The sequence below is a fragment of the Macaca mulatta genome, chromosome 4 (assembly GCF_049350105.2).
Source record: "Macaca mulatta isolate MMU2019108-1 chromosome 4, T2T-MMU8v2.0, whole genome shotgun sequence".
NCBI lineage: Eukaryota > Metazoa > Chordata > Mammalia > Primates > Cercopithecidae > Macaca > Macaca mulatta.
In genome coordinates, this window is record NC_133409.1 from 41,498,330 (window position 1) to 41,512,517 (window position 14,188).

General features: G+C 38.5%; 1 protein-coding gene across 6 annotated transcripts in view; it reads right to left on the reverse strand.

Annotated features, from left to right (window-relative positions):
- Nucleotides 1–14,188, reverse strand: part of MAP7 (microtubule associated protein 7) — a 210,021-nt gene that overhangs the window by 51,770 nt on the left and 144,063 nt on the right. The window lies entirely within an intron of this gene.

Consider the following 14,188-nt stretch of genomic DNA (forward strand, 5'->3'; position numbering starts at 1 on the left):
CAGTGACCTGCAGTTTTATCCATGTTGTTGTAGATGACAGTGTTTCATTCTTTTTTACGGTTGAATAATATTCCATTGTATGTGTGTGTGTATATATATATATCACATTTTCTTTATCCATTCATCCACTGATGGATACTTAGGTTACTTCTATATCTTGGCTATGGTAAATAGTCTGTCAGATAGTCTGATTTCCTTTCTTTAGGCTATATACCCAGTAGTGGGATTGCTGGGTCATACTGTAGTTCTATTTTTAATTTTCTGAGCAACTTCCATACTGTCTTCCATAGCAGCTACCCTAATTTACATTCCTACAACAGTGTACTAGTGTTCCCCTTTCTCTGCACCTTCATCAGTATCTGTTGTTTTTTGTCTTTTTGATAATAGCCATTCTAACTGGGGTGCTATGTCTCATTGTGATTTTGATTTGCATTTCCCTGATAATTAGTAATGTTGATCATTTTTGCAGTGACTGTTGGTTACTTCTATGTCTTCTTTTGAGAAATGCTATTCAGATCATTTGCCCATTTTTAATTTGGATTCCTTCCTTTCTTCCTCCCTCCCTCCCTCCCTCTCTCTCTCTTTCTTTCTTTCCTATTGAGTTCCTTACATATTCTGGTTGTTAATGCTTTGTCGAATAGTTTGCATATATTTTCTCCCACTCTATACACTGTCTCTTCTGTGTTTCCTTTGCTGTGCAGAAGGTTTTTGGCTTCATGTCATCCCATTTGTCTATTTTTGCTTTTGTTGTCTTTGCTTTTGAGGTCTTACCCCAAAACTCTTTGTTCAAACCAATGTCCTGAAGCATTTCCCCAATGCTTTCTTCTAGTAGTTTCATAGTTTCAGGTTACATTGTAGTCTTTAATCCATTTTGAGTTGATTTTTGTATATGGTGAGAGATAGGGATCTAGTATCATTTTTCTGCATATGGATTATCCAGTTTTCCCAGCAACATTTATTGAAGAGACTATCCTTTCCCCACTGAATGTTCTTGGTACCTCTGTTGAAAATCAGTTGGCTGTAAAGACATGCATTTATTTCCGAGTTCTCTATTCTGTTCCATTGGTCTGTGTGTCTGTTTTTATGGCACTACTATGCTGTTTTGGTTACTATAGTTGTGTAATCAAAGCTTAATATCTTGAAGTCAGGTCGTTTGATGCCTCCAGCTTTGTTCTTTTTGCTCAGGATTGCTTTGACTATTTGGGGTCTTCTGTTGGTTCCATATAAAGATTTTTTTTTTCCTGTTTTTGTGAAGAATGTCATTGGTATTTTGGTAGGAATTGCATTGAATCTGTAGATCACTTTGAGTATGGTCATTTTCACAATATTAATTGTTCCAGTTGATGAACATGAGATGTCTTGCACTTTTTTGTGATCTTTTCAATTTTTTTCATCAGTGTTTTCAGTTTTCCTTGTAGCAAACTTTTACCTCCTTGGTTACATTTACTCCTAAGTATTTTTTTTTTTTTTTTGTAGCTACTGTAAATGGGACTGCTTTCTTGATTTCTTTTTCTAGTGATTTGTCACTGGGTTATAGAAACACTACTGATTTTTTATGTTAATTTTGTACCCTGCAATTTTACTGAATTAATTTATCCATACTTAGAGATTTTTGGTGAAGCTTTTAGGGGTTTTTATGTATAGGACCATGTTGTCTGCAAACAGGGACAATTTTACTTCCTCCTTTCCAATTTGGATGGTCTTTATTTCTTTCTCTTGCCTAATTGCTTTGGCTAGAATCTTTTTGTGTGTGTTCTCCATGGTGCCTTTCAGAACTTGAACATATCCAAGGGTCTTAATAATTATTTTATAATTCAGTAGGAACTACTTCCTGATTCATTCACCCGTAACTGTTTCGGTCTTTGGTAAATTGCTTAACCTCCCTATTCCTCAGTTTTGCCAGGTGAAGATGTGGGTAAAAAGAGGATCTTTCTCATAAATTCACTATAAGGATTAACAAAATAATTACACTTAATATGGTTAGAATACTTTCCTGCATGTAGTAAACGTTCAGTAAATATTAGCTATTATTGTTGCTTTTGTCATCATCATCATCGTAATTTCTTAGAAAATTAAAGGTAGTTCTTAAAGTTGTGCTATAAATCACAACAGGGCTAGACATTATTGCAACAATAATTAGTTTTACCCCAAATAATCTTTTAAAGGAAGAATATTTCTTTGTCTATCCAACTTTTATTGAATTCCAGTACTATTTTCTACCAGGAAGTGCAGATCCTAATGCAGTGCCTTCTTTAAACAGTCACACAGCAAACAGGCAAATTAAACAACACTTGCCTATTGCAGAGCATACTGGTGAGCGCAGGGTTATTGCTAAATATAGGTCATGCAACATTTCAAATGGAAGGATAACAGAGTATTTCGATATTTTAATAAAAATAAAAAGTTAATTTATTCTAAGAGATGTAATACTTTAATACCTGGCCCTTCCATAAAAAGTTCTTTTTTTAAAGGGGAAAAAACAAAGTTTAAAAAATAAGCTAGAAGGTGTAAAATCAAGTCTATTGGGGTTAAGACTTCTAGAATGGGTTAAAATATTCCCTATGGATAATGTTGAGGTTATGTATTTTCTCATCAAGAAACGAAAATTTTGAATACATGAGAACATCCTCAGCAACTGTTATTGACTGAATTATTCCCCCCACCACCTCCCCCGGCAAGTTCATATGCTGAAGCCCTAACCCCCAAGGTGAATGCATTTGAAAACAGGACCTTTAGGAGGTAATCAGGGTTAAATGAGGTCATAAAGATGGCACCCTAACCTAACAGATTCAGAGGAAATACCATTTGAGGATAACGTGGTCCATTGTAAGCCAGGAAGAGAGCCCTCACCAGAAGCTGAACTTGATCTTGGAGTGCCCAGCCTCCAGAGCTGTGAGAAAATGAATTTCTGTTGTTTAAGCTACCCAAGTCTATGTTATTTTGTTGTGGCATCCCTAGTAGATGAATACAACTCATTCAGTATTAAAATCATTAACAATCACTTAATTTCATAAAGAGGCAGCTCTGTAAAAGAACAGTATGTCCAAAAACTGAACTGTGATTACTATTAACCTTTACTCTTCCGAAGTCACAATTTATCCCTGGCCTATGGGATCACATTATAAAATGAAATGAAAACCCACTGTAGCCCCTGAAATACTGGACACTAATGAGTCAGTCCCATCCCTGAGCTGCTGACACCAAGATATTTTAATGACACTGTAACAATATATCAGTACCATACAAAGGAGAAATCAATCTAGAGTCCATGTAGACTAGACTCCATGTAGAAATACATAGTGATTCTGTATGAAAAGAAATTAAAAATGAAAAACAGGGCAGTGTGGTGGATAGAGGACAGTTTCTGGCTTCATAGGAACTTGGACACACCCCAGTCTTGCCACTTACAAGCTATGTGCCACTGAACAAATAATGACTTTGGTGGCCTTGTTCCCTCAAGTTACTATGGCACCAACTTCCTGACAGGGCTGTTTTGTGGCTCACAGTAACATAAAAGCACTTAGCATAGTGCCATGTACATCGCAGGGATTCAATAAATGCAGATAATGATAGCCTTTACGATAATCAATAATTCCTGTCCTACTGCCACACAGAGTGATACGGTTTGGCTCTGTGTTCCCACCCAAATCTCATCTTGAATTGTACTCCCATAATTCCCACGTGTTGTGGGAGGGACCCTGTGGGACATAATTTGAATTGTGGGAGTAGTTTCCCCCATATTGTTTTTGTGGTAGTGAATAAGTCTCACGAAATCTGAAGGTTTTATCAGGAGTTTCCACTTTTGCATCTTCCTCATTTTCTCTTGCTGCCACCATGTAAGAAGTGCCTTTCAACTCCTGCCATGATTCTGAGGCCTCCCCAGCCATGTGGAACTTTAAGTCCAATTAAACCTCTTTTTCTTCCCAGTATCAGGTATGTCTTTACCAGCAGTGGGAAGATGGACTAATACATAGAGCATGCAACTAACAGGAAGAAACTCAGGTAGAACTGAACTCAGTGCACTCATGGGTTGTGCGTAACACTCCACATGCCCCTGTCATCACATTCAACAATCTAGAGTCCAGCCTGATACCTCTGAAGAGGCTTACTTCTGTATCAGGGGAGCACCTATTTCACTGCTGTATGAGAGAAAAGGTGACATTCAGAGACTAGAGCAATATTATCACTTAACCTCCGAAACATACAGACCTGCTGTCTCAGTTTCATACTAAGATATGGAAGGATTATGGGTAACACTGGCTACCAGAATAGCCAGTAATATAATGAAGAGTCAGAAAATGAAAAGTGATGAGAACATCTGAGTTTGGGTCTTGAGTTTGCTACTAATTCTGTGTGATCTTGGGAAAATTAGCCAAATTCTCCTACTTCTACATTAGAAAGAGTATACAAAATGATCTCCAAGATCTCTTCCAATTAATTCCCATGACTTGATTTTTTTGTTTTTACCTTTGAGGACATGTGTGGGATTACAATTAGATTCCTTTTCTTTTTCTTTTTTTGTGAGACAGGGTCTTGCTCTGTAACTCAGGCTGAAGTACAATGGCATAGTAATGGCTCACTGCAGCCTTGACCTCCCAGTCTCAAGTGATCCTGCAGCCTCAGCTCCTGAGTAGCTGGGACTAGGCATGCGCTACCATGTCTGGCTCGTTTTCTTTTATTCCTTGTAGAGAGAGAGTCTTGCTGTGTTGTCAGGCTGGTCTCAAACTCCTGGGCTCAAGTGATCCTCCTGCCTTAGCCTCCCAAAGTGCTGGGATTATAGGCATGAGCCACTGTGCCTGGTCCAGCTTCGTTTTGTTTTGATTTTGAGTGTTAAAATTTTAACCTTTATCTCAATAACTGTTGTGATTACTTATATTCAAATAAAAGTCATTTTCATATTATATGCTGACTGAATATATGTGCTGAATAATAATTCTTTTTAAAAAGGAATCTAATGGCTTAACCTACGCTCATCAATTTTAGAAGGAAGTTGTAAAATAAAAAAACAACATCTAAAGATGGAAAGTACAAACATTTTATAGGTCTTAGAGCATTTTTGTAGGAAATACTAATTAGTTTTATTTAATAGTCAAGAAACAAGAATGAAAATGTAATCATTAATAGAGTGGAAAAGTTTACCACACCTTTCAAATTGTTAAAGATAATCATGGAATGAATGGTACTTACATCAAATCAACCCCTACCTCTATACTACCAGCCCTGCCCCTCCTATAAAAAGGTTTTTCTTTTCTTTTTTTTTTTTTTTTTGAGACGAGTCTCACTCTGTCACCCAGGCTGGAGTGCAGTGGCTCCATCTCAGCTCACTGCAAGCTCCGCCTCCCGGGTTCACGCCATTCTCCTGCCTCAGCCTCCCGAGTAGCTGGGACCACAGGCGCCTGCCACCATGCCCAGCTAATTTTTTGTACTTTTAGTAGAGACAGGGTCTGACTGTGTTAGCCAGGATGGTCTCGATCTCCTGACCTTGTGATCCGCCTGCCTCAGCCTCCCAAAGTGCTGTGATTACAGGTGTGAGCCTCCACGCCTGGCCAAAAAGTTTTTCTTTTTTTAAAAAAGGGGGGAAAAGACCGGGTGTGGTGGCTCACGCCTGTAATCCCAGCACTTTGGGAGGCCGAGGTGGGTGGATCATGAGGTCAGGAGATCAAAACCATCCTGGCTAATACGGTAAAACCCCGTCTCTACTAAAAATACAAAAAATTAGCCAGGTGTGGTGGTGGGCGCCTGTAGTCCCAACTACTAGGGAGGCTGAGGCCGGAGAATTGCTTGAACCTGGGAGGTGGAGGTTGCAGTGAGCCAAGATCATGCTACTGTACTCCAGCCTGGGCAGCCTGGGCAACAGAGCGAGACTGTCTCAAAAAAAAAAAAAAAAAAAAAAAAAAAAAAAAAAAAAGGTGGGGAAACAAAGTTTAAAAAAAAAAAAGCTAGATGGACTAAAATCAAGCCTATTAAGACTTTCAGAATGTGTTAAAAACAAACACACCCAGCTATATTGTTTAAAAGAAACAAAACTAAAATAAAATGTCAAATAACACGCAAAAATAATGATCAAATGGCTATCCAGCAAATCAAAACACAAATGGGAACTGTGGGAATATTACTTCCAGAAAAAATAGAACTGAAGATCAAATGAGGAAAAAGACCCAAAGAAGTGAAACGATGCTTCCAAGATCATCACATGGTCTAAAAGAAACAGCTGGGATTTTCATTCAGCTCTGACTCTAAAACTTGTACTCAGTTACTCTACAATATTGCCTCTATATTCACTTCTGCATGCTTCAAATTTCCACCTGAATTTCTCGGTCAGATCCATCATATAATCTTATTTACTATCTGCACATTCTACCTGCTCCAAACTGGAACTTGCTCTGTCTTCTGTATTCTGACAGTAGATTCCTGAGACCAAATGGTCTACAAAGTTAGTCACTTCAAGTCTTCCACAATGTCTCCCTCATGGATGGTGCACCCTAACTCAACACATCCATATAATTGGCCCCATCAATTGTTACATCAGAATGATCTCTCAGCTCGGTACGGTAGCTCACCCCTGTAATCCTAGTACTTTGGGAGGCTAAGGTGGGAGGGCTGCTTGAGCTCAGGAGTTTGAGACTAGCATGGCAACATAGCAAGACCCCCATCTCCACAAAAAAGAAAAAAAATTATCTGGACTTGTTGGCACATGCCTGTAGTCCCAGGTACATGGGAGGTTGAGGCAGAAGGGTCCCTTCAGCCCAAGAGTTTGAGGCTGCAGTGAGCTATGATTGCACCACTGCACTCCATCCTGGATGACAGAATGAAACCCTGTCTCTAACGTGAAAAAAACAGAAAAACATAGAATGATCGCTTGAATCTGTTGTAGCCTCTCCAATCTTTTTACTACTACTTTAAACTCTCATTCCTTTCTCACTTCTCATTTTTAGTCTTCAACCACTTCAAATCCATTAGTCTCACGGATACCTTCCTCAAGAAACAGACCTGAAGTCATTGTCGTGCTTGAAAACGTGTTAGTTCTCCTACTATTCCCTGTCCAACCCCTTGGATTGACCATAGGATCATGCACCTTCACACACACCTCCTTCCACCTGGCAAACTTTTGTCTTTCAAGTCCTAGCTCAGAAGCTCCTTCCTCTGAGGAGCCTTTCCTGATGACCACAGCACAGGAGCCCCAGCTGCTAGGTGGATTCAGACTCCCTCATAGCACTTACACTCCAGATGATAGCTACTCTGCTTTTATGTGTTCGTGAATTCTTCCCTATACCCACAATGTCTAGTTTAGCAGATGGTTAAAGTATGCTTGAATAAATGAATTAAAGAGTTAAAGGACAGAGTGATCTCCAAACACAGTGATTCACAATGGGCTTTGGTGATAACTCAAAGCCTTCTCAACTTGTCATTAAAAGCATTCAGTGGAGAGCTGCCTGATAAGAAGTGTGACCTTGGAGGATCCCCACAACACCGTGCTCCTGCACGGAGGGTCCTTCCCATTCTGCCCTGTCCCTGTACACAGTGGTGGGCTAACGGGATTGAGGTGCTAGAATAGTAGTTGCACAGGTGGAGATTAAGAGCTTTTCTTATATGTAGGCTGAATGACTTTTGAGGTAAGAAAGGACTTACTATCTCGGGTTAGACTTAAAGGAATGTTAGCCTTCACTAAAATAATGGACTTTTGCTAAATAGGGCAATGGTTGTCCTTGGAATCTTTCTGTTACTGTCTTAACCCTAAGTACTTTCACTCCTCAAAGAATGTTGCCATTCTCTTCACCTGGGGCTGTCCTACTTAGCCCCACCCTAATGGACGAGGAGGCACAGACGTACCCCACCTCTCTCTGCTACGCCTTAGGCTTCTCTAAGTCCAGGAATCTAAGTCAGTATTTGTGGAATCATATGACCTGCCATCCTCATCTTTATCACCATCATCATCATGGTGAGATGTCGTCAGCTCTTGCTTCATGCTGACGCAAGTGATTTATAGGTATTGTCTTTGCAGCCACTCTATGAGGCTGACACTGCTATTCAACTTATTTTATTATGAGAAGTCTGAGAGATACAGAGGAGCGAAGTAACCTGCCCGATGTCTCACAACAAATAAGTGATGGAGTTGGCATTCAAACTCTGGATTGTCTGACTCCAGAAGCAAACAATGAGCCATTATGCTAAAAGGCATGAATTGGAACACTTTCCAAAGACCACAGGTCCTTCTCTATACTAGCAAGAAAGAGCTGGGCATCCAAATGTGAAGGTCTTGATCTTCTGATGCCACTCTTAGCCTCTACCGTCATCTGTTTACAAGACCCCTTACTTTTCAGGTTTTAAGATCTTTTTATCTTCACTCTTAAAGGCAAAGTAATTTGGGGAGAAAAAAATAATGGCTGTTTTGTCATAATGACTCATTTTATGTTCAGGCTTCAGTTTCTGCTTACCTAATCCATGCAGCAACCAGCATTTATTCTTTCCAGTCCTGAGCCTGACTCATGATACAGCTACTCTGGTATGTGCTAACATCCATATTCCTCTCGCTAAGATGCATTTAGGTTCCTCAGCTGGTAATAACCTGCCTGACAGCCTCACGAGTTTTTGTACACTACATTCACTAAGTGACAATTTTAGGCGATGCAGATGCTGAGACTGGTGACAGATATGCCGAAGTTTATCCATTAGATATTTGGATTAGAAAGATTACTTCCCTAAAGCCTCCTCTGACCCCTTTTTTTCCTGGACAGTCTCTAAAGAGGAAAGTCCCTTGTTAAAACCAAAAACCATCTGAATCAAGTAATGTGAAGAATGAAATCAGGGGGAGTTTCACTCCCAACTCTAACCAAGAGTACAGCATTATTATTTACTAATTATTACTAACTTGTTATCAGCATTTTTGGGATGAACATTCTAAACCAGGTTGAAATAACCATTTATCTCTTGACCACACTCTTATTAGTACTGCCGTCACTCACTGAGTTGACAACACACTGAGACGAGAGAGGGAAAAAAAGCAGCACAGCAAGAAAGCTATGATTAGGAGGCAAAAGAAGCCCGATGAATTTATCTAGAAAAAAAAAAAAAAAGCCCCTCACACGTAATTTAACCAAAGTTTGTTCAAAGGTTAAAACTCTTTTTATATTGTCTTATTCTTTCTAAAATATTGCATTATGATATATCTTAGCTTTGAACTTAGCTACAAAACCCAATATAAATGAAACTGTAGATTCGTAAGCTGACATTTTTCTTCAAGAGCTATGTCAGTCCATCATACATTCTCTGTCATGATTTTATAGAATCTCTGAAAGTACCAATTAGGAATTTGACTCTATTCATCTAAAAATTTTGGTTTCAGCAAAAGACTAAATAATTACATGTTTACTGAGTGCCTAACATGTTCCAAGACACTTAAACAAAACTTAAGCACAATCAATGCTCCAAACTTACTTGTTATTATCTTGAAAAAGGGAAGCTCTGTGTCTCCCCAAGCGTAGAGTAGTTTGTCTGCTACACAGTTCTTAAATATTCTCTTGAACTTTCTTGTCGACATATTGTAGAACTATTAGTTTTATAATATATGAAGATGAAAATTTAAGGCAAATCATAATAGATTATCCGCAGATAATAGGATAGATCCATGGGAAAATTTAAGGACTATGCTAATAGATTATCTCTGTATTCTTGTTCACCTGAGAAAATGATTACTAATAAGAATTTAATATCTGTTTGACTGAACTATCGTAAGGGCAGGTATTACATGATAATTTAGTAATGTTTTAACTGATTTGCAATACCTCCTGCATTAATCTCCACTTAACATTAAACAAACAATTGTTGGACACTGACTATGTGCCAAGCTGTTCTAGATACTAAGCTACAGAAATGAAAAAAAAAAGACACAAATCCTTTCCCTTCCAGAGCTTATGTTCCGGGGGTGCTGACAGATAATCAACAAATAAGTAAAATATCCACATGCTTAGATGTTGACAGAACTAGGGAGAAAAATAAAGAAGGTTTGGTTGGAGGGAGCTGAAAATTTGAGTAAGATGGTAGGAGAAGACTTCACTGAGAAGGTGGCATTTAATGAAATCTGTAGGAGGAGAGGGAATGAACTATGTGGATTTCTGAGGAAAAACACTCCAGGTGGAGTGCATTTGGCTGTTGTGTTTAAGAAACAGCAAGAAGCCAGCATGGCTGGAGGAGAGAGGGCAAAGGAGAGGACGTTAGCAGGTAGCAGGGCTGAGCCATGGTAAGGGTTCTGACTTCTACTATACGTGAGATGGAAAGAGTTGGAAGGTCTGGAGCAGAGTCAGGCCTGGCAGGCCATATTGCAACTGGGTCACTCTGGCTGCTGTGTTAACAGACTCTGTGGGAGGAGGAGGAAATGAGGACACCGGTTGGAAGCCTATCGCAGAATCCACGTGAAAGATCTAGCTGTCTTGGGCCAAGGTGGCAGCAGTGGTGGTTGTGAGAAGTAGTTACGTTCTGGGTATGTTCTGAGGGTACAGCAAAGAGTATTTGCTGATGGATTGGTTATGGGATGTGTGGGAAATTTCAGCTAAGATGCTAGGTAATCTTGTTTGATTTTCTATTATCTTACTCCTTGCTTGGAATATAAATTCCAGGAGGTTAGAAAATTTATTCTTTTCACTTCAATACTCCAGAATCCCCAGTTCAATACTATCTACGCATTAAATATTACTGAATTAACACATAAAATCACACAAAGGGAGGGGGGATTAGTTTTATTTTAAGCTCTCTGAATAAAAAATTTATATTGTTGCATAAATTCTATATACTCTGGTTCTAGTAATGGTTTCTGAAGAGAAATCGGTAACCAGGATCGATTCTAAGTTCATAAAGACAGAATTACTCTTAATGGACTCAAATGATAGTAACTGATCAATGCCATAAAGTTTTCTCAAAGCAGATCTCAGAATCTGCTCCAACACTTACATTTTAACCTCTGTTGAACGGGAGTCAACATAGCACCTATGCATCTTATGAATACCTCTATAAGGAAGGAGAATAACTCTTTCTCCATGACAACTGGATACCTGTCCAGCTCCTGAAACTTCTGAAAACTCCATCACCCATAAATAAAGCACAAGGATCTCTCTCTACTTAACAGCATCACCACTAGTGGAGGAATTTTAACATGGACTGTGGTGATCCTGTACATACTAAAATCATGCTTAAAAAGCTAACAGGGGCTGGGTGTGGTGGCTCACGTCTGTAATCCCAGGACTTTGGGAGGTCAAGGCGGGCAAATCCCTTGAGGCCAGGAAAATCAGACCAGCCTGACAAATGTGGCAAAATCCCATCTCTACTAAAAATACAAAAATTAGCTGGGCGTGGTAGCACATGACTGTAATCCCAGCTACTTGGGAGGCTGAGGCATGAGAATTGCTTGAACCTGGAAGATGGAAGTTGCAGTGAGCCGAGATCACGCCACTGCACTCCTGGCTAGGTGACGGAGCAAGACTGTATCAAAAAACAAACAAACAACAACAACAAAAAAGGGTAATAGGGCAGAAAAACAAAAGGGTCCTATTAACTATTCCATTTTTCTGAGATCCTCTCCATTACTTCCTTTGGCTAACTCATCAAAATGTATTCTAAAAATACAGCAAGTGACGTTCTATTAAATAACTTACATTGCCAATTATGGCAGACTCACACAATAAAAAGCACAACCACTGTGCTAATTTGTTACTAAATGGGATTATACAGAGTGAAGTGTTTAGAACACTGCCTGGCCCATAGTTAGTGCTCAATAAATACTGTTTATCATTATTGCGATTATTTCACTGAAGATTATAGAGTAAGGAAAATCGGCAAATATTTATTATGTGTTTGTTTTACACTTAGCACTGTGCCATGTGTTGGGATACAAAGAATTAGAGACCACAGTCATATTCTTTGGAAGCTTAAAATACATACAACCAGAGATAGAAAATCTAAATAGATAAAAATTCAGTAGTGTATAAAACAGCAGTAGAATGTGAACTAAAATGTGATAGTTATACAAGATATAGTATATAGTGAAAGGATGATACATTTCCAAAAGGAGATTTCCTAGGAAGCCCTTAAAAGAGAAGGACTGGCACTAATTGTGACACAGTGCTAGGAGTATAAAGAACAACAGGGCAGTAAATGTATTAGCCCGAACTAGGATAACGGCAGAGGCAGTTGATATAATGGCATAGACTCTTATCTGAAATAAGAGTCTGCTAGATTTCTGACTAGATGGATTCAGGGTTAGAGTATGTCAACTTCTACCTACCTACTAGGCTAGTTAATAGTAGATAGTTGAAGCTCCAGTTGGAGAACTAGGCTGAGTCCAGACTGACCACTGGGTGGCTACAAGTGGCCCAATATGCCAGGATGGAGACTAGTCAGTGGACAGTATTGGGCCAGGCAAGGAAGAGAGAATGTTTTATTCTGCAAAAGATCTAATAGCTAAGCTGCTAGCAGAAAGAACCTAGAGTCTCTAGCAGAAGCATCAAAAATGACTGAAATAATGTCTTGGGGCCAAAAAAAAAAAAAAAAAAAAAAATTGGTGCAATTAATTGGGACACAGAAATTACCAGGATGAGTCAGTTTTGGAATGAAAGAAAATGAACAATTTAGTTGTACAGAAGTAGAGTTTCGAGAAACAGGCAGGCATCTACTGCCTTACGAGTAGCTGGAAATGTGGAATCCATATTTAAAGAGGAGAGTGAACCTGTGAGAACAAATGAGATTCACCACCCCACCCTTGGAAAACACAAAATTAAATCTTAAGAGATAGTGAAAAAGATGCAGAAGTCAAGAGACAGAATTTGAGGGGATAGAATCAGATGGAATAGGGTGGTTAGAGACTTTTCCACGAAGAAAAATAAAGCTTTCAGAGTACAAGTGCCCAACGAAACTGACAGAATAATCTCATACATGAAGAATTATGCCTGATTTTGTGAAAAATTGAAGGATAATGCAGAAAGAGCAGGCCACATGACATAATCCTACTATAAAAGCATCAAGGCATGACTCAGAGATTTAACCCACAGAAAATTATTAATAGGTCCTTTCTGTTTGCAAAATAGTACAAACATGCCATACCACCAATAACAAAATAATCAGACCTTTATTCTCCCTCTCTCTACTTTGCTTTTTAAAATATGTGGATTAAAACAATCTCTAATGATTTCAATGTTAACTTCAACCTACATCCAACAGTAAATAACCAATCTCACTGGCTATTCATTTTAACTGTGCTTTGCCAGCATTTGTGGAATGGTGTCCAATTTTTTTAACTTGAAAACTTAAAAGTTTGAAAGTCAGTAAGAGTTGACATTACCAACTGTTTTTTTTTTTAAATTAAGCACAGTTCAAAGATTTCCTTAATATTAAGTGGCAGCTTTTAAACTTTTTTTCTTTAAAAAAAAATTTCCACTGCTGTCATAGCTTCTGTTAAAGCACAGTTTATAGATAGTTGATCAGGTGTGCCCGTTGATATTTTTTTGGTACTGAAGTTGTTTTTTCTACAGTATTAAAACTTTTTTTATTTGAATAAGTGGGGAGAAGAGAAATATATTTCAGCACTTAGATATACAAATTATTTCCAAAACAGTTTAACACTCAACTAGTCGGTTCTATCAAAATCAGTTTTCCCTGGAACAAGCATTGTTCCCAGCTACAAGCGATCCTCATTTCGCGTGGTACTGTGGGACCATAAAACGGCCCTGAAATCTTAATAATCAATGGGGAAAATGATTGCTCCATGACCTTTAAGATTCTGTTAAAATATTAAAAATTCTTAAGATCAGTTATAAATGTAGGAAAAAAATGCAAAAATGTTTAAAAATATTTAGTACACTGTAATTTAAAACATTAGAAATAGAACTGAAGTGGTTTATTTCATTGTAAAAACGAAGTAGTTTGAATAGGGCTTGCCTTTTTTTCTGGCAAGTAACTTATGATACTGAGGGAGCATCTTTTATGTTCACGGCAATCATACTTCTTTTAAGTTTGGGTCAGCTTCCACCCTTTTATTGCTTGTGCTTTCAGTGTTGTGATATATTTCTATATTCACATTAAATATCCTTTAATGTAAAGTTTTGGGTTTTTTTTAACCATCACTTCCTCTGGGACACATTTGTCTTTATTGCAACCACGTTTCTTATTTGTGTTGATAAGTTTGCCTTCATTAAGCTCCTAT